Source organism: Ambystoma mexicanum, chromosome 3q, assembly GCF_040938575.1.
Source record: "Ambystoma mexicanum isolate Mex_15411 chromosome 3q, UKY_AmexF1_1, whole genome shotgun sequence".
Lineage (NCBI taxonomy): Eukaryota > Metazoa > Chordata > Amphibia > Caudata > Ambystomatidae > Ambystoma > Ambystoma mexicanum.
The window spans coordinates 284,061,489-284,085,363 of NC_090926.1; the positions used below are offsets into that span (position 1 = coordinate 284,061,489).

Here is a 23,875-nt window from a genome sequence, read left to right on the forward strand (position 1 = left end):
AATGGCCTTTGTGTTTTAGAACACTGGAGTTCCTTCGCTTCTGTGTGAGATATATACTTTCCCTGGGTGCCCCTCTCCCCCGGCTGTATCTGCTCTATTTTCTGATGGAGCACACTCTCATTCTCCCACCATTTTTCTTCCTAGAGCCTATCCTTATCAGGACCCCCCCGGACAGTTGCCAAAAAGCCCTCCCAGACAGACTGGCTCTCCACTTCTTGCGGTACACCGCCCTATCCTTTAACAGGGAGTCGTTGCATCTCCAGCTTCCCCCGGGGCCTGATGACCTCCTGATTTCCATGGAGAAACTCCCCATATCGTGGTCAGACCACGGAATTGAAGCTACCTGGGATCCCAAAACCTGTGCCTTTAATGTCGAGCCTACCAAGACCAGGTCTATGCACGAGAAGGACTCATGTACTGCCGAGTAAAAGCACGGGTGCGAGGGAGTCGCACAAGCCCAACAAATCATTTATCTGCTTAAAGCGTTCTGAATCTCCCATTTCTGCCCAGGTTGTCGGTTGCTCTCCAGTCCTCTTGTAGTCCCTTTTGGGGTCTAAAACCATATTAAAGTCTCCCCCGACCACCAATTGCCCTTCCACAAATGAAATTATTTTGTCCCTGACCTTCTCCCAAAATTCACATTGTCCCAGGTTCGGAACGTACACCAACCCCACTGGTACCATACTAACCTTTGACAAACACATACCTCCCATTTGGGTCGGCTAATACCGATTCTATCAGAAAGCCCGCAATTGCAACATCTCGCCTCTTCTTAACATCAGAGGCCATAATCACCCCCCCCCCTCCCCCCAGGAGCATAATCTAGGTTCACCACCCTTCGGCCAGTGGGTTTCCTGAAGGCACATCCAATCCAGCCGGGCCCCCTTGAATTCACAGAGAACCAATGATTGTTTGCTCTGTGAGTTGAGGCCCTGAACGTTGAGGGAGCCAATGGTCATTTCACCAAGGCCAGACATCGCCCCTTTTCCGAGGCCTCACATTACTTCACCCTCAGACAGGTCCATGATTGAGCCCCTGCTAACTGGGCCCATACTGTATACCAACACCTGAGAACTGACGCATCTTGAAAGTAACCAACAACAGCCCCTCTTAACTCCCCACCGCACCCCCCACGGCATCCAATCCCGCCCTGATTCATCACCACAGACGGGATTCGGAAATCAACAGAGATCCTCCTAAACCACAGACCAGCTTAACTAGGCTCTTTTCCTCGAGCCCCCTTCCTTTGCCCCCTTTTTCAACACACAACAGAAAAACAACCATATTGCCCCCCAGCCCCATCATCGGGCACCCCAACACTCATATCCAGTCAACCCGCCATTTTATTCAAGTACAAGACGGGGGTGGGGGAAGAGTGCGGTTTCATGAATTTCCTCGAGCCTGGGATTTTGTGCCTGCTTGGCTGCTTTATGCACCATCGCCTGTCTTAGCAACTCTTCTCCTCTCCTTCCATCCTTGGTATATCCCGTCCCAACAGCTCTCCTGTCACCCTATGTATGCCGCACTGGGTTTGCAGTTTGTAGTTATAGCTGTCAACTTCAAAGAATATAGAGAAGGGGAAGCCCCATCTATATCTCAGCGCCTTCTCGTTGAGCCATTTAGTTAGGGGGGGAGGGAGACCTAGGCGCCTCTTTGTCCGCGTACGCGAGGACAGATCATGATAGATCGCAATTTTCACACTTCCCACGGTCACTGTGCCCTGTCCCTCTGCCTTTTCCATGAATTTTTGCCTGTCCGGGTAGTTGTGGAAGCAGGCAAAAACTGAGCGTGGCCCCCTCCCAGCTGCCCCCGCTCTGTGCACCCTTTCGATTTTAGGTTCATCAATGTTCTCGTTTCCAAGACCTTCACCTCCTGATGGATGGTGCTCCTGAGGTCTCTTTCTGTTTCCTCATCCTTCTCTGGGATTCCCAAAAATCTCAAGTTGTTCCTCCTCTCACGGTTTTGAAAATCATCCATTTTCAGGGCAACTTGCTCCTCTCTTCTCTAAAATTCCACCAACCTCATATCCATTTGCGTCTCCATTGTCTCAAGGGAGGTCTGGTTGTTTTCCACTGCCTGGAGTCTCATCCATTTTGTCTGACATTTATCCGATCCACTTTTTCTCCAGTGTCAGCTCTCATCCCCCTGATCTCCTTCAGAAGGGAGGCTACATCTCTCATTTGACATGGTGTCATCCCCTGCCTCCGACATGGTGGGGAACAAAGTGTTACTCTCCACTTGGGGCCTCTTAAATTCAAATTGTCCCAACTTCCCTGTCCAGTCATGGACGACTGGGGGCCTCACTCTTGATCCTGGAGTCTCCCTTGCCTGGCTTACTGGTGGCCGAAGCGCAACCTGGGCTCTCCTCCGTGTTCTGGGCCCCCCTTCACTTTGCTCCCTACGGACAACCCTCCGTGTCTCTTCAAGTCTCCTTCGGACTTACTCCTTGTGTTGTGGTGTGGGCTGTGGATTTAGAGCTCCTTACATCCCTAGGTCCTGGGGGCACGTCACCAGGGACACCAAGGGCGGCTTGTTCTTCTCTTGGCCTGCCTGGGGCCTGTGTCTGGTGTCACTACTTCCCTCTAGTGTCCGTTGCCACACTTGCTTTCCTCCTCCGGGCCTTCACCTAAGCAGGCACACGCCCCGGGTTCTACTCCAGGGCCCTCACCTAGTTACCAGTCTTTGCAGCTGTTTACGTGCCCAGCGTCCAAGGATCTGAGGTAGCCGGGGGGCCGTGGGGTGGGCACTCTCTCCTCCCGAGTGGCTGCGTCACATCTATTGAGGCACCAGCACTCTGGTGGGTCCCTTGCCAGACCTTGCTTGACCTGAGACTTCACTGGCTTCAGTGTTTGCTCTTCCATGTTTCCCGCCCCTTGTGGGGTCTTGGACATTTTTATATATTTTCTTCTCATCCTTTTCTTTTTTTTCTGTTCCTTTCCTAATGTCCCTCAGGCGGGCACACACCCCAGACTCCTACCGGGGGGCCCACACCTGGCAACTGACCCTCGTGGTCAGCCGATGCGCCGCTGGGTGGGAGTGGGTTCCTCTTTCCAATGGGGGGGGGGGACAGGTGGCTTCCAACTTGCTCCCTCACTGGGCTCTTTTTTACCCCCTCCTTCAGTATCCCTTTGTGCACCGTCTTCCTCCCCAGTGGGTGGCTCTGGGGGCGGGGTGGAAGGGGAGTGTCATTCCGGAGGCCCAGGTTCGTTTTCCGTTGCCGTCTCACTTCTCCGCTTCCCTTGTCGCCCTCCATGGGGTCTAGGCCAGTTGCGCTGTCTCCTTGCCGGCGGGATCACTTTCGTTTTCCTGCCGGCCTCACCACGGTTAACTCGGCCTCACTGGTCCTGTTTTTCACCGCTGTTTTTCACCGCTCTTGGATCAGAGTGGAATCCAAGGATTCCGGGACCTCCCAGGCTCCAGTGGCACCGTCAGGGGGAGGGGGAGGGTTTGAGCGGGGGCGCGGTCCGGAGTAAGATTTTCAGTCTGCGTTCATACGCATGCCTCCTGGTGGCCACCCATTTTATACATTTATAAGAGCGCCCAGAGGCATCTAGGCACTAGTTACACAGGATGAAATGAGGGTGGGAGACAAGACGGGAGAAAAGTTAGTTGAAAAGGTGGGCTTTGAGGCGTTTCCTGAAGGTATTGTATGATGGTTCATCTCGCAGGTGGAAGGGGAGATCATTCCAGAGGGCAGGCGCCCAGGCAAGGAAACTATCCCCATCGACTCTTTTCCTGTTGGATCTTGGGGTGACGAGACAGTGTTTGTAGGCTGATCTTCCTGGTCAAGTTGAGGAGTGTTTAGTGATTTTTGTAGCCATCGTTGGAGATGCAACTGTATGTAATGGAGTGTGTCTTGAACTTAATTCTGTCCTTTACCGGGAGCCAGTGAGCAGCCTTTCTGGCCTCAAGATGTGATCATGTCTGCCCAGGTCCAGTGCCACCCAGAGGGCATTCGTTTGTAAAGGTTTCTTTCTAATGTGCCGCAAAGTAGCCAGCTGCAATAGTCAAGTTTGGATCCTATTAGGGCACAGGTTATTTCAAACCGATTCTGGGTGGTGAGGAAGGGTTTGCTGGCAATGATGAGTTTGGTGGCGTAGCCTGAGGTAGACGCAAAATGCTTGACCTATTAGGTCATGGAAAGGGAGGAGTCCAGGTATACACCTAGGGTCTTGATGGATGAGGCTACCGGAATCAGGTGGCCGTCGATGGTGAAGGTTTTGTAGGACTCGTGGAGTTTGGCTAGGCGGGCTTTGGGGCCAATGACGAGACGTTCTGTTTTATCGTCATTAAAGCAGAGGCTGTTGGCGGCCATCCAGGTCGGAATGGTTTTGTAGATAGCGTTTATACGAAGGAGTCGGTGTGTTGGTGGCCAGTTAGAGGGATGAGGATTTGGGTTGCGTCGGTGTAATTGGTGTGGGAAATGTACACCACAAGAGGTAGGTGTGGGGGTGGCAGCAGCCTCCCCAGTGAAGACTAAGTTCTGTCAGCAAGGAAGGAAGAGATCCAGCTGAAGGCTTCTGGGGAGAAGTGGGCTGAGGAGGAAAGAACTTGACATAGGATCGACCAGGTCAAAGGCTGCTGAGAGATTGAGCAGTAGGAGTGAAAGGGAGCCCTGATCGTTGGCAGCATCGAGTTTAACCTGTAAGTCCAGTAGTGTTGTTTTGGTCTCATGTTTTGGGTGGAAACCAGATTGTCAGGAACTTGACTGTCCATGATTTTCAGGAGGAAGAGGATTGTTGCGATGGGTGATAGTTGGTGAGAATGGTTGAGTCAGGGGTAGGTTGGTTTAGCAACGGGGCAATCCATGTTTCTTTGAGCGAGGCAGGGACAGTGCAGGAGGCGAAGGATGTGTTGATGATGGTGTTGATGAGGGGGATTAGGGGGAGGAGTGGTTGAGCACATTCCTTAACTAGTGCTGGAGGGCAGGCATCGCTGTTGCAGCGTGATGGTTTGAGGCCCTTGATGTGTGTGAGGGTGTTAGTGCTGATGGGTTGGAAGTGAAATGGGGAGATCGGGGTGGAGGCAGGAGAGAAGGGTTTTGGGCCTGGTAAGGGTGTCCGTTTTTAATGTTGCTTTGAAGTTGCGCAATTTTGCCAGGGAGGGCGTCTTGGATGCTGTTGCACCAGGAGTTGTCTTTGGTGACGCAGAGTGAGGGAGGCCATGACGGACTCTAGTTCCCTGAAAATGCAAAAGTGTTTGCGGGAGTTGGAGGCAAGCTTTAGACATTCGTTTGTTGTAGATGGTCACTTTAGCGGCTAGTATGGATTGTTTGTATTGCAGGGAGGCGTTGAAGAGCAGAGTTTTGTTGGTAGTGGTAGGGTCTTTGCGCCAGGCAGCTTCAGCTGCTCTTTTAGTAGCTCTGGTTGATCGGAGGCTGGGCATGAACCACGAGTTGAGGTGTGCCGTGTTTTTTGTTTTTATAGCTTTCAGGGGGTCTAATTTGTCGATGGATGACAGTAGTAAGGAGTTGTAATGGTCCACTAGGGAGGATGTAACTTATGTAGGAGGGATGGGCAGGGACAGGAGAGGGATCATGCAATCACTGGTTAAGTTGCGTGAGCAGTGGGTCACGATGGAGGCCAAGCCGACTGTAGGCTTAGTAGGGGTAGCCAGAGTAGGTATGGAGAAGAAGATGGTGGTCAGACCAGGAGCAAGGAAGGTTGGATAGAATGGCGATGTTGCTGTTGTGGTCAACAAGCCAGTCTAGCTTGCAGCCGTGGGAGTGTGTAGGTTGGGTTATGAGCTGCAGCAAGCAGGGTGCTATGACCTAGAGACCGAGGAATACAGCAAGAAGCAAGCTGGGGGCTGTAACCTGAGCCTGAGGAATAGAGCAAGAAGCTTGCTGGGTGCTATAACTGGAAGACTGTAAAGTAGAACAAGGAACGACCTTGACATTATTGCGCTGACAGCTAGGGAAGGTAGTGGGGTGCTGGATCCCTGGGTACACTCAGTCCCAGTGTACATTTCCACCGTATGTATACAAGATGTTTCTTGGAATATGCGTCTCTCATCAGTGTATGGAACAAGTTACTTACCTGTAACTGTTGTTCTCCAGCATGGGTCTGGCATGGATTCACATGCTCATGAATATTCCCCTTCGTCAGGCTGGGAATCCTCGGTAAAGAAAAAATCAGTATCGGTTTCGTTTCTGATCTGTCTTTCGTAGTAGTAACCAATCACTGATCTCTGCGTCATACTAACCACAGCCAATGACTGCCCTCTACCTAAGCCCCGCCTCTGGCAGCCATCTTCAGATTTGGTAGCACGTGAAGTGGCAGTATGACCAAGTGAAGAGCCGCAGAGGGGTAGGCGGGAGGGTTCGCATGTGAATCCATGCCAGACCCATGCTGGAGAACAACAGTTACAGGTAAGTAACTTGTTCCTTCTCCAGCATGGGGTCTGGCATGGAATCACATGCTCATGAATAAAGAATACATAGCAGTACACACATGCACAACCACGGGAGGTGGCAAAGGCTCAACATTAAGCATTACATCAAACTCAACATTAAGCAATTCTTACCTCCTCACCAGGCTCACCTTAGGCGAACAGATTGCGCAGCACTGCTTTGCCGACCCTGGAATCCCGATCGACGCAGTAGAATTTCGTGAAGGTGTGCGTTGACCTCCACGTAGCAGCCCTGCAGATGTCCAGCAAGGGCACACCAGATAGGAACGCTGTGGTAGCTGCGATCGTTCTGGTGGAATGGGCTCTCGGACGGCCAGGCAGCGGTCAGTTTGCCAACCGATGACAGTACATGATACAGCCGGAGAGCCATCTGGAAATGGAGGCCTTTGAGAGAGCCTTCCCCTGATTGACAGGTCCAAAGTTCACAAAAAGTTGTGACGTCTTCCGAAAACACTTTGTGCGGTCCACGTAGAACTTCAGCGCTCTAGCCACATCCAGTGAGTGCAAAGTCCTTTCGGCCGGCGACGAAGGCGACGGGAAGAAAACAGGCAACACCAAGGGTTCGTTGAGGTGGAAGTCCGACGGCACCTTGGGCATGAAGGAGGGGTGAGTCCTGAGCACTACCCTCGTGTCGTGAAAAGTCAAGTACGGGGGTTTGCAGGAAAGGGCCTGGATCTCTCCCACTCTTCGTGCGGAGGTGATGGCCACAAGAAACGCTGTTTTCCACGACAAGAACTTCAACGGAGCCGAGTGCAGAGGCTCGAACGGAGGTCCCATGAGCTTGGTCAGCACCACGTTGAGCTCCCACGCCGGGGCCGGAGCCTTCACCGGCGGGAACGATCTGAACAGTCCCTTCATGAATTCTTTCACCAGACGATGAGACCACAAAGACGTCCGCCCCGTGGTTCTGGTGTATCGGGAGATCGCAGCAAGATGAATCTTGATGGACGCATGCGCCAGTCCAGCCTTGGCCAGCGTCAGAAGGTACGGCAGTACCTGGGGAGCCGTAATCTGTAGAGGGTTAATCTTCTGTGCATGGCACCAGACAGAGAACCTCTTCCATTTGTGTCCGTAGCATTTAATAGTCGAGGACGCCCTGGCCTTTGCAAGAACCTCTCTGCAGTCGGCCGGTATGTCGTATCCTCCAAATTCAAACGCTGCAGGAGCCAGGCCTGCAAGTTCAGCGACTTCGGGTCGTGATGGAGGATGGCGCCTCCTTCCCTGTAGAGAAGATCCGCGTCCACTGGCAGCTTGATTGACAGGGACGCTGACAAGTCCAGAAGGTCCGGGAACCATATCTGCCTCGGCCACGCAGGTGCGACGAGGATCATCCTGCACCGTGACCTCTTGAGCTGGTTGATGAGCCGGATCAGCAATGGCAATGGAGGGAACGCGTATAGAAACAGGCCCTCCCAGGGGAACGAGAAAGCATCGCCCATGCTCCTCGGCTGGGGAAACCTGCTGGCGAACCTCCGGCACTTGGAGTTTGTCGCCGTCGCAAACAGATCGATCTGGGGTGTGCCCCACCGTCAGAAGAGGCGGTCCACTAGATCCTGTCGTAGTTCCCACTTGTGGCACGAGCGCAGCTCTCTGCTGAGCGAGTCGGCGATGGTGTTTTTTATCCCTGCCAGATGAAACGGCACCAGAAACATCCCTTGGGCGACGGCCCAATGCCACAGATCCTGTGCCTCCTTGGACAGGGCTGGGGATCTGGTACCGCCCTGCTTCCTGATGTAGAACATGGTGGTGGTGTTGTCGGTGAAGATCCTCACCACCTGCCCTTGAGGGACGGAAGAAAGGACTTGAGGGCCCAAAACACTGCACGGAGCTCCAGGACGTTGATATGGAGGGACTTCTCCGTCGGAAGCCAAAGGCCTCTCGCGTGCAGATTTTCTGTGTGCGCCCCCCACCCTTCCAGGGAGGCATCCGTGGTCACTGTCTCCTGGTGGCCGGGGGTCTGGAAGTCCATGCCCGCCGTCAGATGCGCGCGGGTGCCCCACCACCGGATCGCTCGTCGGAAACTCTCGTCGAGTGTGATCCTCTCCTCGAAGCTGCCCGTCGTCTGGATCCAGCGCGCGTCCAGGAACTCCTGCAACGGGCGCATCCGGAGACTGCACAGGCGGATGAGATAAATGCAAGAAGACATCATTCCGAGGAGGGACTTCATGGACCTCACCCTGGCCGCGTCCGCAACCAGCATCTGCTGCACCTTGCCCAAGATGGCCCTCGTCCTTTCCTCCGACGGAGAGGCCAGAAGCGACACTATGTCGAGCTTCGCGCCCAGAAAAAGAGCGTCTTGCGCGGGCACCAGGTGGGACTTGGCGTAGTTTATGGAGAATCCCAGGTCCGTGAGTAGTTGGACGGTCCTTGCCGTGTGCTCCACGGCAAGCTCCTTCGTCTTTGCTCGGATGAGCCAGTCGTCCAGGCAGGGGTAGACGTGGATCCCCTCTCGGCGCAGCTGCGCCGCCACCGGTGCGAGGCGCTTGGTGAACACCCTGGGTGCCGACCTCAATCCGAAGGGAAGGGCTCTGAACTGGTAGTGACGCCCTTGGACCACGAACCTGAGAAACTTTCGGTGTCCCTTTAGGATGGGAATATGGAAGTAGGCATCCTCCAAATCCAACGACGACAGGAAATCGCCCTCCTCCAGTTGACCAAGGACGTGTTGGAGGGTGACCATCCGGAACTTCTGTGCCTTGATGAATTTGTTCAGTCGTCGGAGGTCCAGGATGGGACGCCATCCTCCCGTCTTCTTCTTCACGAGGAAGTATCTTGAGTAAACTCCAGAGCCCCGAAGCTCTTTGGGACGAGCTTGATGGCGCCCTTCTTGAGCATCGCCTTTACCTCCAAGAGAAGAGAAGTTGAGGGACGTGATGTTCTTTCCTGGCCACAGGGGGGACACGCGGGCACCTCTTTAGAAACTCGAGCGCGTGACCCTGAGCTAGGGCGTCCAGCACCCAACGGTCGGTGGAGATGGACTCCCACAGGCTGACGAAGCTCGCCAGCCGGCCTCCCACCGGGGTGCTTCGGTGGGGGCCCGACCCCACGGCCGGTTCAGTCCTGCTTCGACGAGGCTTTGCCGCCTTGTCCTCCTTGGCGACGACGGCGGGGTCCGCCTGACTTGCCTCGTCCCCTGTAAGCTTCCTGTGACGACGAATGGGCCGCTTGACGGTAGGTGGAAAATCCGCCGCTGGAACCTTTGGAGGCACCCTGTTTGCCTCCGCCGCTCCGAAAGGGCGGCCGCCGTTGCTGGAGAACCCCAAGAGCCCGGGCCATCTCCGCCTTGATGGCTTGAAGGGAATTGTCCACTGTTTTACCCAAACAGGTTGTTTCCGTCGAACGGCATGTCCAAGACTCTGGTCTGCACGTCCTGACGGAAGTCAGCCTTGAGCCATCCACGCCATCTAAGGCACACGCCGTTGCCCAACTGGCGAAATCCAGTGTCAGCGATGTCCGTCGCAATCGTAATGGCGTGGTCCGACGCCACCTCTCCTTCCTGCAAGATCTCTAGGGCTTCCGCCCTCTTGTCGTCTGGTAGGAAGTCCAGCAGGGGGGCCAGTTTGTACCACAACTCCCTGTCGTAGCGGGCTATGATAGCCAAGGCGTTGGCCGCCTTAATCGTCGTTGCTGCCGACTAGATGACTCTGCGTCCCATCGTGTCTAATTTCTATCCCTCGCCCGTCCGGCGGGGAGGTTGACGTAGAGGCCGCGCGCCCCCCCCCCCCCCGCTTTCTTCCTGGCCGCCGCGGAGACGACCGAGTCCGGGGTCGGCTGTGCCCGAAGGCACAAGGGGGCCACGTCCGGGACCCGGTACTTCTTCTCGTACCGATCCCTTTTAGCCGGCGTCGTGGATGGGTTCTTGAGGAGGGCGAGGCCCTCATCCCAAATATCGTCTAGTAGAGGTACAGCGAGGACCGATTCCTCTTGGTCTCGCGCCGTTGATAAAGGAAACCTTCCTTCTTCTCTTCCGGGCAGAGCTGAAAAAGCTCGGATGCCCTGGCGATCATGGAGTGAACGATCCATTCTCGTCGGGCGGGGAAGCCCAGGTGGGAGGTGACGACGGGAGATCCTCGTCGTAAACCTTGTCGTCTGTACCCGTCGCGGCCGTGTCAGTCCCCGTATCATCCCCAAGTGTCGTGGACGGGGAGGAGGGCTGAACAGGGCGCGATGGCTGAAAAGGAGGTGGAGGATGAATCCTTCTTCTCTTAGGGGGAGGGCTCCCAGAAGGGCCTGGCTCCGGGTCCCCCGTCGGGAGCGGCTCCTCCGTTGGTAGTAACAGCAGTCTCGTCCTTATCTCCGAGCATAAGGACTGTATAGCCAACAAAATGGCCGCTGAGTTGTCTTGCGGCACTGGTTGAGGGAGATCCGACGGGCGATCAGGAGCCCCGTCGGCATCCTCGACGCCCTCGTCGTCTTCCACGTCGGGGTCCCTCCCGACAGGATGGCCTTCTTCCACGCCAGAGCCATGGCCTAAGACTTCGATCAGCTCCTCCTCAGAGGTTGAGGCCGAGTCCACGACGACCTCCTGCCCCCCTTTTTTCTTGTCCGTCGGAGGTTTCACGGGGGTCCTGTCGATGGGCATGAAAGAGGACTCCCTCAGCGGTGGCAGGGAGATTCTGGGCCCCGGGGTCGCCACCACTGGTGTAGCCTCCACAGGCTGAGCCAGGGCTGCCGCGACTGTCTCGATAGAGGCCTTGGCCGGATGGATCAAGGCTTTCAACACCTTAGGTGCGCTCACCCCCTTCTACTTGGGGGGGGAGGGTCACCACCTCGCTCCCCCTCCGATGGGGCCTTAGGGCATGACCAGGGTCTCTCCAGGAGCTTCGCCGGGTGCTCGGCCTTCCTCTTACCCGAGCCAGAGCGTTGGGGGCTCGTGGTTGATGGCGCCGGGGAGGATGCGCCCTGCCTGGCGCCCGTAGAGCCCGACCGTTCGGCGCTCCCGGTGCCAGCGGACTCGCAGTGCTTGGCCTTCTGTTGGACCCCCATCGCCGGGGCACCCTCAAAGGTCTTAGAAGACCGCTCGGACTTCTTCTTCTCGCCTGACGGGCTCTTTCCTTCCAGCCAGTTGGCGAGACGTTGATGGCGGTCCTTCATGGACCGCTCCGACATATTGCCGCAAAACGCACAGTCCTTCTCCACGTGCGTCTTGTCCTCATGTAGGCAGTAAAGGCAAAGGGAGTGTTCGTCCTCCTTAAAGACATTCTGAAGCTGGCATCCAGGGCAGACCCTGAACAGCTTTCCGGGCGTCGAGCTTCCCTTCTCCTGGGCCATGTTCGAGATGGGCCTGAGAAACTTCTGGAGTCCTCCAAAAGCGTGGCTCGACGAAATCTTCACCCTTGAGGGGCGTAGACGAATCCGACACGGGTCCCCGTTGATCGGATGAAGAAACGGTGGAGCTTGAGGCTCTTTTGACCGAAAAAAGAGAAATTTTTCTGAGAAAAAACGTGAAAAATAGCACTAACGTTCGAGAGCAATAGCACGAGGATCCCAACACTTGAACGTGCGGTAAAAATCTGAAGATGGCTGCCAGAGGCGGGGCTTAGGTAGAGGGCAGTCATTGGCTGTGGTCAGTATGAAGCAGAGATCAGTGATTGGTTACTACTACGAAAGACAGATCAGAAACGAAACTGATACTGATTTTTTCTTTACCGAGGATTCCCAGCCTGACGACGGGGGATATTCATGAGCATGTGAATCCATGCCAGACCCCATGCTGGAGAAACAACCATCCTCAATATATGTCTCCACTGAACGTTCATGTCCCTTCTTCAGTGTGTATATGTCAAATGGAGGGGCGATGCCTGCTGCATTCCTCGGTTCAATTTCTATTTACAGTGTATCTGTCCCTCTCCAGCAGTGGCAGCTGGCAAATTTAAAAAGTGGTGTGGCATAAAACCTTTATCCGAACTGGTGCGATCAAGCCCATACGCACTCTGGGGATTTGGGTTGGTTCTCCCCCCAACATTCCGCGCACTCCTAAGAACGGGGTTGAAATGAGTGCATTTTACAACTGAATTCTTGGGAGAAATTGTATAAAAAGCCATCAAAGTTACAGGCATGAAATATTCAAATGCGTCATGTGCAAGGTCACCAGCAGTACACAGGAGCGTTATGTCACAGCAAATAATATGTTCAAATCTTGGTTGCAGAGTAGGCAGATATTCACTCACGTAGTTCCTCCAATAAACAGCACAACATTATATATTCTTGAAACACAATCTCACATGGTCATGCCTTCAAATAAGACTATAAACCGCATAATTATACATATTTGTGAAGCTAATCTTACGCTGAGGGGCCACGTGAGATTGAGTTTCATGAATGGGTATTGTGAGAAACCCGAAGGTGTCTTACTCACGCGTCCCCGGGATCTGTCGTCCAGGTGGCCAGGACATGGCCATCACGATTGGATCCAGTTCCTGGGGGTGGACCAGTGGGGGAGGATCACCTGGGGGAGGGGTCTTTGGGAGTGGAAGTGGGACACCGAGGGTTGAGACGCAGTATCCCCTTCCTTATGACACATTTCCCCTTTCCTACCCTGTAGGATATTTAGAACCTCTAACCCCTCTCCCCCTTTCCCACAAAAACACTTTCTTACACGATAATAGACAACTGACTGACACCAGAGCCGTTTACCGGACATATCCTGGGTCAGGCAGAGTCCGGCAATTGACAATAACCATGCACACCGGATGGACATTTACCTTCCCCACAGGGATAAAAGGCAGAGCACTACAGCACACTTCGAGCAATGCCGAACACACAAGGAGACAGCAACACCAACAAACCGGAAGTTTAAAAGGAGAAGAAAGGTGGCGAGAGCAGGAAGGACGAAGGGGAAACTGCCTTTGCCCTTTTCAACTCACACCCATGAGACCTCAGAAAGGGAATTCTTAAGACTGGGAGTCATGGCTGGCATGCGGAGCAGTAGATGTCAGCGGTGCACGGGTGCCTCCCGCATTGATAGCGCAGGTGGGAAGGCAAGCTGGCTACCGTGGCACTATCCTGGACTCCAGAGATTAAAGAAGTCAACGGGTTCAACACAGCCGCTGAGTCAAAGGAAGCCGATAGCGAACGAACCGAGCTGTGTTGAGCCCATGTTTCCAAGTGGCAACATTTTGAACGCAAGGAATGTGGAAAGAACTGTGTGTTTTGTTTTGAACTATTAAGTTAGCCCAGACAAGTGCCAGATGCAGAGTGGTCAGGCGCCGTAGGAGTGCTCATAGGACTTTCACTGGCCCCTTTAGTTTGTGTTGAAACTGCAAAGACCAGAAGACCCCAGGAAAGGGGAGGGGTGATGCGTCAGAGTGGTCCTACAAGGGTCACGTCTAGGGGTGTCACAGTATTGGTTTTATGGCGGTACGGTAACCTTCTTGCCAAATGGCGGTATATCATGGTTATTGGGGTATAGCAGATGGAGATAACTAATCTTAAGAAATATTTTCATAAAAAGGTCATAAATTGTCAGATTCATCATCACAAACAAAAACCGCCACCGAAGGCCAGAATAGGGTTTTTCAACTTCCAATGAAATGCCACCCCTTGCTTCCACCAAACACAACCCAAACACGCGTTTGGAGAGGGAGGGGAGGAGACCTGCTGCGACTGACAAAGCAAACTTAATAGCTTTTCTTAAGTGGCCATTTAGGCTTTTAGCTTCTCCACTGGCTACTGGTGAAGATGAACATCTTGATAATCTGCATGCCACAGAGAAAGGTAGGCTGATGGTAGTATGTGCTCGTGTGCATATACACACACACACACGTAGACACACTCTCTCTCCTTACGATACAGCCTTTAGTTTACTTGCGAGCCAAAAGGTGTTCAGTAATCACAGACATGTTACACCCTTTGGTATGGCAGTAGGAAATACCCACAGAGATTAGTGAATTTCGCAGTGTGGCTTATTATATGTAAATTCAATGATAGAGCCAGGGAATTCCCTCATTGTCATATTTTAGAAAACATTATCCATTATAAATATGTAAACCCCAAAGTAAATCCTTTTCCTGCTTGGCACTGTATTTTTTCTCCCTATTGCTAACATATTGATTTTGTGTCAGACACATTTGGTTTACTCAATGGCATTTAAAGCTGTTCCAACTGAAACTACTTGTACAAAAAAAAACTTTTTTACATTACCTTTTTGCATTTGAAGCTCTTTAACTATACCATTAAGTCAATGCTTTTTTGTTAACTTACACATATGCAGCCACGATTTTCTAGCTGTAGCAAGGTAGCATTTTGAAACTTGTCTCTACACAAATTTAGCTGATCCTTTAGCTGGTCCTCAAGGAATCTAAGGCGGCTGCAGAAAGGGTCTTTCATGGCGCTCACTCGAATGAATGAATGAAAGAGCGTCTAGTGAAGTGTTCAAATGTAGATTTTGAGCAATGAGCTTGCTGCTCAGTCACAGGTCATCGCTTTGAAAATCGGCCTTGACCCGCATTATTTTGGAACTACATGGAATGGGCATCATGACCCCTCGCTGCGATCAGTCATAAAAGTTTGTTTTGATAACGCTTTATCACATTAAAGGGAGAAAAGGCACTCATGTGGGGTCTGAAAGCCCATGTCATTGTTTTTCATTAGTCAAAATGTCTTTGCCAACACAGACTCACCAAAAAAGTTACATGTTGATCAAATCACTATAGCTGGTTTACCATTTGCCTGGTGTATTATGATGGTCTGATGTTGGACTCACCACGGACCATGTAATCCTAAAAGGGACAGCGTTCAGTGGGCGCTGTTTATTTCTTTCTTGATTCTTGCAATACATGTTCATTTACCTTCTTAAAAGATAGTGGCACGAAAAACATTTGAAAATGACAAAGTTAAAATATATAATCGGCACAGATATGGCATAGACCACCACCTCACCACAGCCCCATCATTACCGTTTTCCCCAGGTCGGAGCGCAGTAGGGCCTTTGTGATGTGAGTTGAGACGGAGGAATGCTTTTATGGGTGGTGTCACAAATTGAGAATAGACCTGAGAAATCTCTCACCCCCATTGCTCTGGATACTTCAAATTGAAAGTAGAATCTGTCCGGCCTACTTAAGTCCAGTACCATATGCAGAAGGCAGGTGAAGGATCAAGCAAAGCAACAACTCAATGTGCAAATCTACACGGAGTACAGTGGGGTGGGCAGTTTATTTGCTAGCAAAAAGCACTGATAGGCCCTGTGTTCACAGAGTCTACAGAACTGAGGTTTCTTGTGGACATGCATCAAAATGGCATCCAGTTCATTCACCCTTTGAATTCTGGGATGTGTAGTTCCCCATCTTTCAAATTGGTGGGGAAACTACAAATCCCAGAATTGTAAGCTAAAGAACTGGATGGCTATCTGATCCATGACCATGAGAAACTTAAGTTCCTTGAATCTGAACCTTGGGGAGAGTAACTCGAGATGCATCACTTCACTAGTCGTCTTTTTTTACAATTTGCACAGCCCAAGCAAGAGCTATTCCAAAGTGCGTTTGCTCCGTGCAGTAGGACCTTAACTTACTGAAGTAATGGCACATGCTGCCGGGCTGAATCGATACGTCTGCTCCTGCTGGCCGCGTGGTTGCTAAGCAACGTGCTCCTGGCTCCACTGTTTTCCAGGCCCTCAGCTCAGCCGCGTGATGTCCCTGTGGTCTTGCTAAATGCAAATTGAAAAAGGGGACAATCACCATAGAAGATCTGACCTGTAGCGTAGCAGCATGACTTTGTGAAAACGTTTAAAAGCTGTAGGCTGGCTTTTAAATAAATGATCTGAAACAAAATATCTTTGTTCTAGTTTGCCCATGAAATTCAGGTCTGGCACTGTCTATGAACTGGAGTCTCCGGTATGCTTACAGAGCCAGTCAGTCAGCTCATCGTTACCAGCTTTGCATGGGGAACTCAAAGGTTCAGGCACTGGGCAGATTTCAACACAATTTGGTCAAAGTCGGCTGCTGATCTTTGACCAGACTCTACTGATCACAGAGAAAGTGCAGTCACAGCAGCAAAGCTGCGTCTACTAATGTGGCCTCACTTTCCCTATGCTCTTGTCTGCCAAACAAGGCCCCTTGGCAGACACCACATCCCACAGTGCAAGGCCAAGACTGCGCAGCATTTGCTTACTGCAGCCTTTCCAAATCAGATTGAAAAGCACACTTAATAGCCGCAAGGCCTAAAACGGTCTAAACAACGTGACTGTTATTATGGTTCAATTAAGTTGTTTACGGTATCTATACCGTTATACCGTTACACCCCTAGTCACGTCAAATCCTTTGTACAATCGAAAGACACTCACCCATTGCCAGGAGAAAGCTTGGGGAAGGGAACCCCGCTTTCCAATAAGTTTGTGAACTGTGAACTAAAGCAAGTGTGAACCAGTCAGAGGGATGCCAAAAGAAAGCTGGGAGAAGGAAACCCCTGCTTTCTGATGAAGATGACCAATACATGAACAGTGTTAAAGAAAGGCTGTAGTGAACCCAATGGAGGGAGGCCCATTTGTGCAAGTAGGATCCGAGCCTGGGGGAGGGAGATCCTAGGGACAAAGAAGCAATCGCCCAAGGTGCAAGATCACAGAGAGAAGTTTGTTTTCATGTGTGTCAGAGCAGCTATATGAACCCGACGGAGGGATGCCAAGGGGAGAGCTAACGAAAGTGAATCCCGTACTGTGATATAGCAAATTGAAATGTGCATCTGACAAGAGTGAACTGGTCGAGGGTTGTCCACAGTGAAAATTTGTTCAAAAAGGAAGTTGAAACTCTAGAAAATTGCAAGTTACACTTGAAAGACCGTAGTGAACCCAACAGAGGGAGTCCCGAGTTGTAAAGAGGATCCGAGCCAGGTGGGGGGAGATCCTAGGGGCAAAGAGCAATCGCCCAGAGGGCAAGATTACCGAAAGAATCGCTGTTTGATTGTCATCATGAATCAGCAGGCCTTCTGAGAAAAGAGACTTTTGCAGGAAAGACTTAGCCTCTGAAGGTTTTTGATACTGGTGAATTGGAAGTGTGAATCTCACACTGACGAGGCCCAGGAGTGTGCTGTGCTCAGAAGTCCCACCTTGTCCCATGCTTAAAACGTGGGGAAGGGAGACCCAGCCATACCACCCGGACTCATTTTGTGAACACTTCTTTCTTTTCTGGTGAACATTATCCCACATTCTTTTTGTGACTTACTAGTAAGGATTGGCAATACGTTTTTTAGTATAGGCCCTTTTATTTGACAAGACGCCACTAGGACTGCCTTATTATTTGATGGTCATAGCTTGCACCCATTTTAGATTTAGCATTCGGTTAGGTGTTTATTTCACCCATTATAAAGTTCAATAAACACCCTTGAAATGCGATCACTTGTGTTGGTCTTTACTGTTGTCACCATGAGTACCTTACAGTATAATTGTGTTGTTTACATAATTGTGTTGTTTGAAGGCATAATCACTTGAGAATGGGCTTCAAGAATGTATGTAATTGCGTTGTTTAAATTGATTTCAAAAACAATATTCACAGTATTAACAGTGGCCCAACTTTACGCTAAAAATAACTGTGACTTTGTGTAAGAGACAGTGCTATTCATACATTTTAGACAGATTTTCTAATAGTCTATGTAGGCATGAATAAGAGTAATAATTAGAGACCATCTAACGATTTGCATTAGAATATGTTTGCATCATTGATAATACAGTTTCAAGAAAGATTATGCAATGTATTTGTAATGTTTAACTAGCTGCCATTTCACAAATAATACTGGATAATTGTATACATTCCTTCTACCATAGTATTGACTAGAGAAGACAGGAAGCATTCCTTGTCAACACACTAATACAAGTGCTGCCACTTTTTCAAAACAAGCATTGGCAATGCCACAGTTTTGGATTTTGTGTAGGCATGGGAGAGGCACTTGCCAGGCACTGCCGTAGTGGTATCAACTGGCTATTGATGGTTGCAGGTGCAGAATGGTGCGAGTAACTAGGCATTTAAAGCCAGTGAATAACAAGACAAAACTGTTGGCTCTGCCAATGCTCGTTTTAGTAGGACTTCAGTGAAGGACACACATAGTGCTTATAAATAGATCATAAATGTAACTAAGCTTTAGAAGGGGAGTTTCATAATTGCTTGCTTTCTTTGCCTAATAAGAAATTTGGTAGGGAAATGGGGCTGTGTGCGAGTTTTCACTCAAAAACGTTCCATCACAACTTCAATTACTTAAAGACTTGCATATTACAATAGGCAGTGCTAATAAAAAAAGAATCAACTTAAAAAAGTAATTTCCCAGTCTTTCCAAATCAATCCCTGCTCCATCAATTAACAGTTGAAGCCCACTTAGCCAGATAGTGTTCCGCGGCTAGTGTGCTGAAAGCAAGGTAGATGCATATTTGTCTCTCCTTTTGTTCTGCGGGGTGGGCCCTGAACGAGACATTATGGGCACTGCAGGTGGTGGAGAGAGGAGGAGGGAGAGAGCACTGTTTTCAGTGCTGTGCCAGTACCTTGTACCTTTTGGGCAAAGCCTCTGTATTTTCTTTGTCTATATCATCCAACCTGCTGCACTTAAAGGCAGCAGGGACGCTCAACACACCCTTCATGGTTTTCAGCACTTGTGCTGTGCATTGCATGGCAACACAAAGTGCATTTTCATATGGGTCCGTTTGCTTGATATCACGCAGAATGCATTATGTTTGGACATCCAATGGGCGAATGCAGAATTGGAGAGGCCTGTCTCGCTGGCCCAGCGCCTGGTGGGGCAGGGACTCCTTCTGTCCTCCCCCACCTGCACCTCCTCTGGGGTCCATCCCTCAACTGTATTTCTCCCCTCTCCGTGTATTGGTGAATGTGAAAGGGAGAGCCAGCGAATCAATAAGAGCCCCCAGCAATTGGGCTGCTTCTCACGAGAGGGGGTAGTGGCTGTCTGGGGCTGCACAGGTCTATAGAAGCCCCATAGGGTGACAGCTGTAACCCACGGTCAGGGGACTGCTGCCTTTCACCACCCCAGATGACATGTACGGCGATGAATAAGGTATCAGGGATGAGGACCAGATGCCTCCACTCCTATCCTTTCCCCGTCTCTTATTTGTAATGCCAACGTCTGGGGGTTGTTAGTCCAAAGCCTCAAACTGCGGTCTACAGGGTGTGTGCATATGGTGAAGGGTGTGGTGTGGGGTCAGAACCGCCAGAGCCACACCCTATTCCGTGGTCCACTTGAATTGTAAAGGCGGAACTTACAAGTTTGCATAGAAATATGTTAAAAGGTATACAAAACATAGAAGATAAAGGAATGCCTGTCAGTTTTAAGCTAGCAATTATATATTTAGCATTGCATACTTACACAAACCACAAGTGTAAATGCGCACCTCTGGTGTAACATCGGCTTTGAGTAAGGATTCCAGTATGTATTCGGCTAAAGCCGAATAGCTGGTGTTCAGCTGAAATCCTGCTGAATACTTATTTGAAGCCAAAGTTCGGTACACCCCTACTTTGTAGTACTGAGCACTTTAGTATAAATCCATCCTTTACTCTATCAGCGATTGATTTTTTGACCTTTTCAAACAATATAAATATTACCCAATTTTGTTGAAAAATGTGTTATCATGAACATGCTACGCCTACTGAGATGAATAAGGCGAACAGCTTTAGCAGCCCTCGTTTTAAATCATTGGACATGATTTATCACACTACGAATTACACCATTCACTATTTTTTTTTATTTTCTTGCAAGAAAGCCCTGTGAATAAACGTTTGCCTGTTCATCTACTGAGAATTAGAACTGCCGTTTCTTTGCCACATTAAGAATAAACAGGTACATTTCAAGAAACAGCCCGATGGTCACTGCATAATAATTCTTTTTTAATGTGCCATATAATCCATGTACAAAACTCGTTGAAACCCCCACGCAAAGATCTCTTAAAAACTATTCTATTGACAAAACGCCTTGAAAAACGCGTTTACAGATGGACTATTTAGTCCTATTTAAAGATATTGAGGGGAATCTCACAAAGTCTTCCTAGGAGCTTTTTGGCAAACTTGCGAACTCTTGTCTTTAGCATATGCTGATATTTTCCCTTGAAACAGGCTCCGATATTGTTAATATGCAGGTGCAACATTATAAACATTATAGGAAATATAGGCTTCATGAATATTATGAATGTGGATGCTTCTGACATTTTATTTGAGGGTCTCTGCTATTTTGAATTGGATTTCGTTTCTGCCGCATACTTGAGAGCCCTTGAGCTGCCGAGTATGTGGCAAGATGGCCTAGCAGCACAAATATTAGCGATTATTCTAAAAGTTAGGGCTCTGTTAAACTTTCTCACAAAACCTTGAGCACACTGAAATAACGTTTTTTGTCCTTGCCATAGGCAGACAAGTATGCGATAATATCAAGGACATCTTCTAACGTGGGAGCGCAGCGGGTTTTGGGAATAGCATGGGTTGCCAAGATGTCTTGTCACATTGGAGAGAATGGCGCTGTATCTAGTTTGCTGTTGTGTAGGGCAGATTTCACGCTTCTTACTAACTGATTAGGTCATCTCCGGTGGGATGCGCAGACTTTTACATGTTAGTGTACTAACCAATCGGGGTAAGCCATTTTATACTGACTTTGATTTGTATAGGCAGGGACTAATAGAAGGATGGGATTTGTACATACCTAATGTCTAGAATGCATTCGAGTTCTCAACTTTTCTGTCTCATGAGACGGACTGACTTCACGGCCGTTGATGGAGTTGCATTATAAAGTTGTTTTTCTACAAATTGTGCTCCTCTTCATTTTTCCAGAAATGCATACTTGCCAACATTCTGTGACCAAAAAGAAGTAGGATTTTTCAAGTTTCAAATATAATAATTTGCATAACAATGACATCACGGGAAAATACAAAACATACATTGTTGCCACCATTGGAGCATTCTAAAATACACAACCCACCTAACAGCACAACATGGAAAGATGTTCAAATACTAAAAATGTATAATTCTGAATGGTAACTTAACACCAAATTCAATCGCACAGAAGGTAATCAAACAGAGCTGGTAGGCAAGGTTTACAACTGCTCTGTAGCAGCAGCCAGGGCAATACATATGTATTCCTGCAGTGCAAGTTGAACACTGAATGACATGGAGACTGATACCCCCGCAGTCTGATCGGCAGATGCTGTGTGATGGTGTTGCACTCTGCCACTTGCCTTCACTGGCGGTTCACCTAAGGGTTGTACCGGCAAGAGTGCAGGACAGTCACGTAGCTGTCGGGTCAGTGGATTGGTCTGAGCCCAAAGTAATCACCCACCAGCCCACTGTACATACAGACTAATTAATGTGTTGCATGCTTTGTGCCTTAGAGTCACATACATTACCTGCCACTGTAAAAAGCAGTAGGATCTGTCACCCAAATCTGTAAGCGGTAGGATTGCTTAAAAAGCAGTAGCCTACTGCCTAAATCTGTAGGGTTGGCAAGTAGGGAAATGACTGCGTCCCTTTAATATCCAGGAATGGACAAGCCATTAAACAGAGCAGGCGGGGCACCCTGTTGCGCGAATCTGAAGATGGCAGACGCCTGAGAAGCTCTGGCTTCGGCGACAATATCCTGGGTAAATATCCTCGGCACGGGCCCTTTCCTGATTCCTGGAGCCACCCTACAGATGTGCCAAGTAAGGGGGCATATTTTGGAGCCGGTATTTTGCGCATCCGTGCAGCCCTGTTGCCTGCTGAAACCCCGAGCTGAGAGGCAGGTGGACAGAGTGGGGGAGGGGGAGAGCCGAGCTGTTGGCAGGAGAGCGCCGCTGCAGGGCAGGCCTGGCGGAGAACCTGTGCGGATCGCTTGCGTGGGGACTAGAGGTGGTCCCTGTCACGCTCGGCTGACCCGACACCCAGTGCTCCCCAGAGTTCGGTGGCGACCAGCTGTGGAGACCAGCCCGACGTGTGCCATGAGGTGCTGTGCCGGCGGAGGAGATTGAGACAGACCATGGACGCGGCTGTAGCTAAGGAGCCTTAACAGTGCTACAACGATCTGTCTGCCTGTCCCGCGGCCGGCCATTACCTGCATGCATGCTCCTTCATGATCCGGAGGGGGACCGCTATACAGTTGAGCACGCAGGTGAGCCCGCTTCCCCTTGCTAGGGGGGGGGAGGGGTCCTGCTCTCCAGGCGCCATACTTGCGCGGCTTCCCTTTGAAACTGTGATACCTGCTGCTCTAAACTAACGAAAACTGGCTGCTGCCTAGTCCTCATTAATTGTTTTATTCACTCCAGTCCTGTGTGAAGATTGTCTTTGGGGCTATCTGGCCACCCCTGGAACACTGTTGCACTACTAGGACGTGGTGGGGGTGTTCACCGGCTTTGCTCGTCCTGTGAGTGGTGCCTTTGCGCCGGTGAACTTAATCGCTTTCACCTGGAAGGACTTTTGACAGCACTTCGTTGCATCTCCGGCGCTGGAGAGCGGCATTGCGGTGGAGGCACGGCCTGACTTGATGTAAGGGGTACTGTGGTGAAGCGCTCCCCTTTTGTGGCATCGGCCCCAGGCGCAGTCATCTGGGTGTCAATTGGGACTCATTGTACAGGACTGGAGGGCGGGCAATATTGGTCGATGACTATGCCTGCATTCGTCAGGAGATAACCTCTGCCTGGCCAAGACTCTCAATGTAGATCTGCATTGCACTACTGGCTCTCCCCCCAGCGAAGCGAGTGGCTGAGACCTGGAAGACTGCAACCTGAAAGCATATCTGGTGTCACTAACTTTCGCTGGCCGAGTTTTGGGGCTGATATGATCCCTCCCAAGCAGCCTGTTGTTTATATCAGGAGCTTCATCAGTGGCACAGCAACCTCTGCCCGGCACTCTTATGGGTAATTCCAAGAAACAAGCAAGGATGGACCAATTTACACGTGTGGATCCGTCCCAGCATCCACTATCCCTAAGCCATGACCAGACGCCAGTTCAGTTTGATGCGGCAGCTTTGAACCAGACGCTGCTGGCTCTAAAGACTAGTACCGACGCTCTGAGGGCAAAGATTGATGCCTTATCCTGCAAGGTGGATACCTCTGCCATTCAAATAGAGAAACTCTGTGGCCGCATGGCTGAAGCGGAACAGCGGATAGGGGATGAAGAGGACAAGGTTGCTACGTTGCAACGAGAGATGGCAGTGATGCTGCAAACGGTGAAGAAAGTGCTTGCCAAGAACGAAGATTTGGAGGGGCGCTCGAGACGTAATAACATTTGCATACTGGGCGTTCTGGAGTCCACCTCAATTGATAACATGGGGAAGTGTGTGGAAACCTTACTGGGTGAAATACTTGATAACCCTCCTCTCACATCGATGTTTATGGTGGAGAGGGTGCACCGTTCGATGGCTGCTAGACCGCCTCCCGGGGCCGCTGAGCACCCGATCATCGCCAGGATCTTCTGTTATAGAGACCGTGATGCCCTCCTTCGAGCTGCCAGGGAAAAAGGGGAACTGCGGTGGGGTTCCCCAACGAACCGACTGTTCCCTGATTTTAGCCCAAATGTCC

The 23,875-nt window shown here is 50.5% G+C and overlaps 1 protein-coding gene across 6 annotated transcripts in view; it reads right to left on the bottom strand.

Moving 5' to 3' along the window:
- SUOX (sulfite oxidase) overlaps positions 1 to 23,875 on the bottom strand; it is a 194,797-nt gene that overhangs the window by 74,987 nt on the left and 95,935 nt on the right. For 3 of the 6 annotated variants that reach the window (XM_069653781.1, XM_069653776.1, XM_069653778.1), the window contains exon 2: positions 21,028 to 21,176. The exons of 2 other annotated variants lie outside the window; for them this stretch is intronic. The gene's annotated coding sequence lies outside the window, so the exon portion shown is untranslated. Of the gene's footprint in view, positions 1 to 15,919; positions 16,055 to 21,027; positions 21,177 to 23,875 lie in introns of all 6 variants that reach the window. One more of the 6 variants, XM_069653777.1, reaches the window with a different exon arrangement.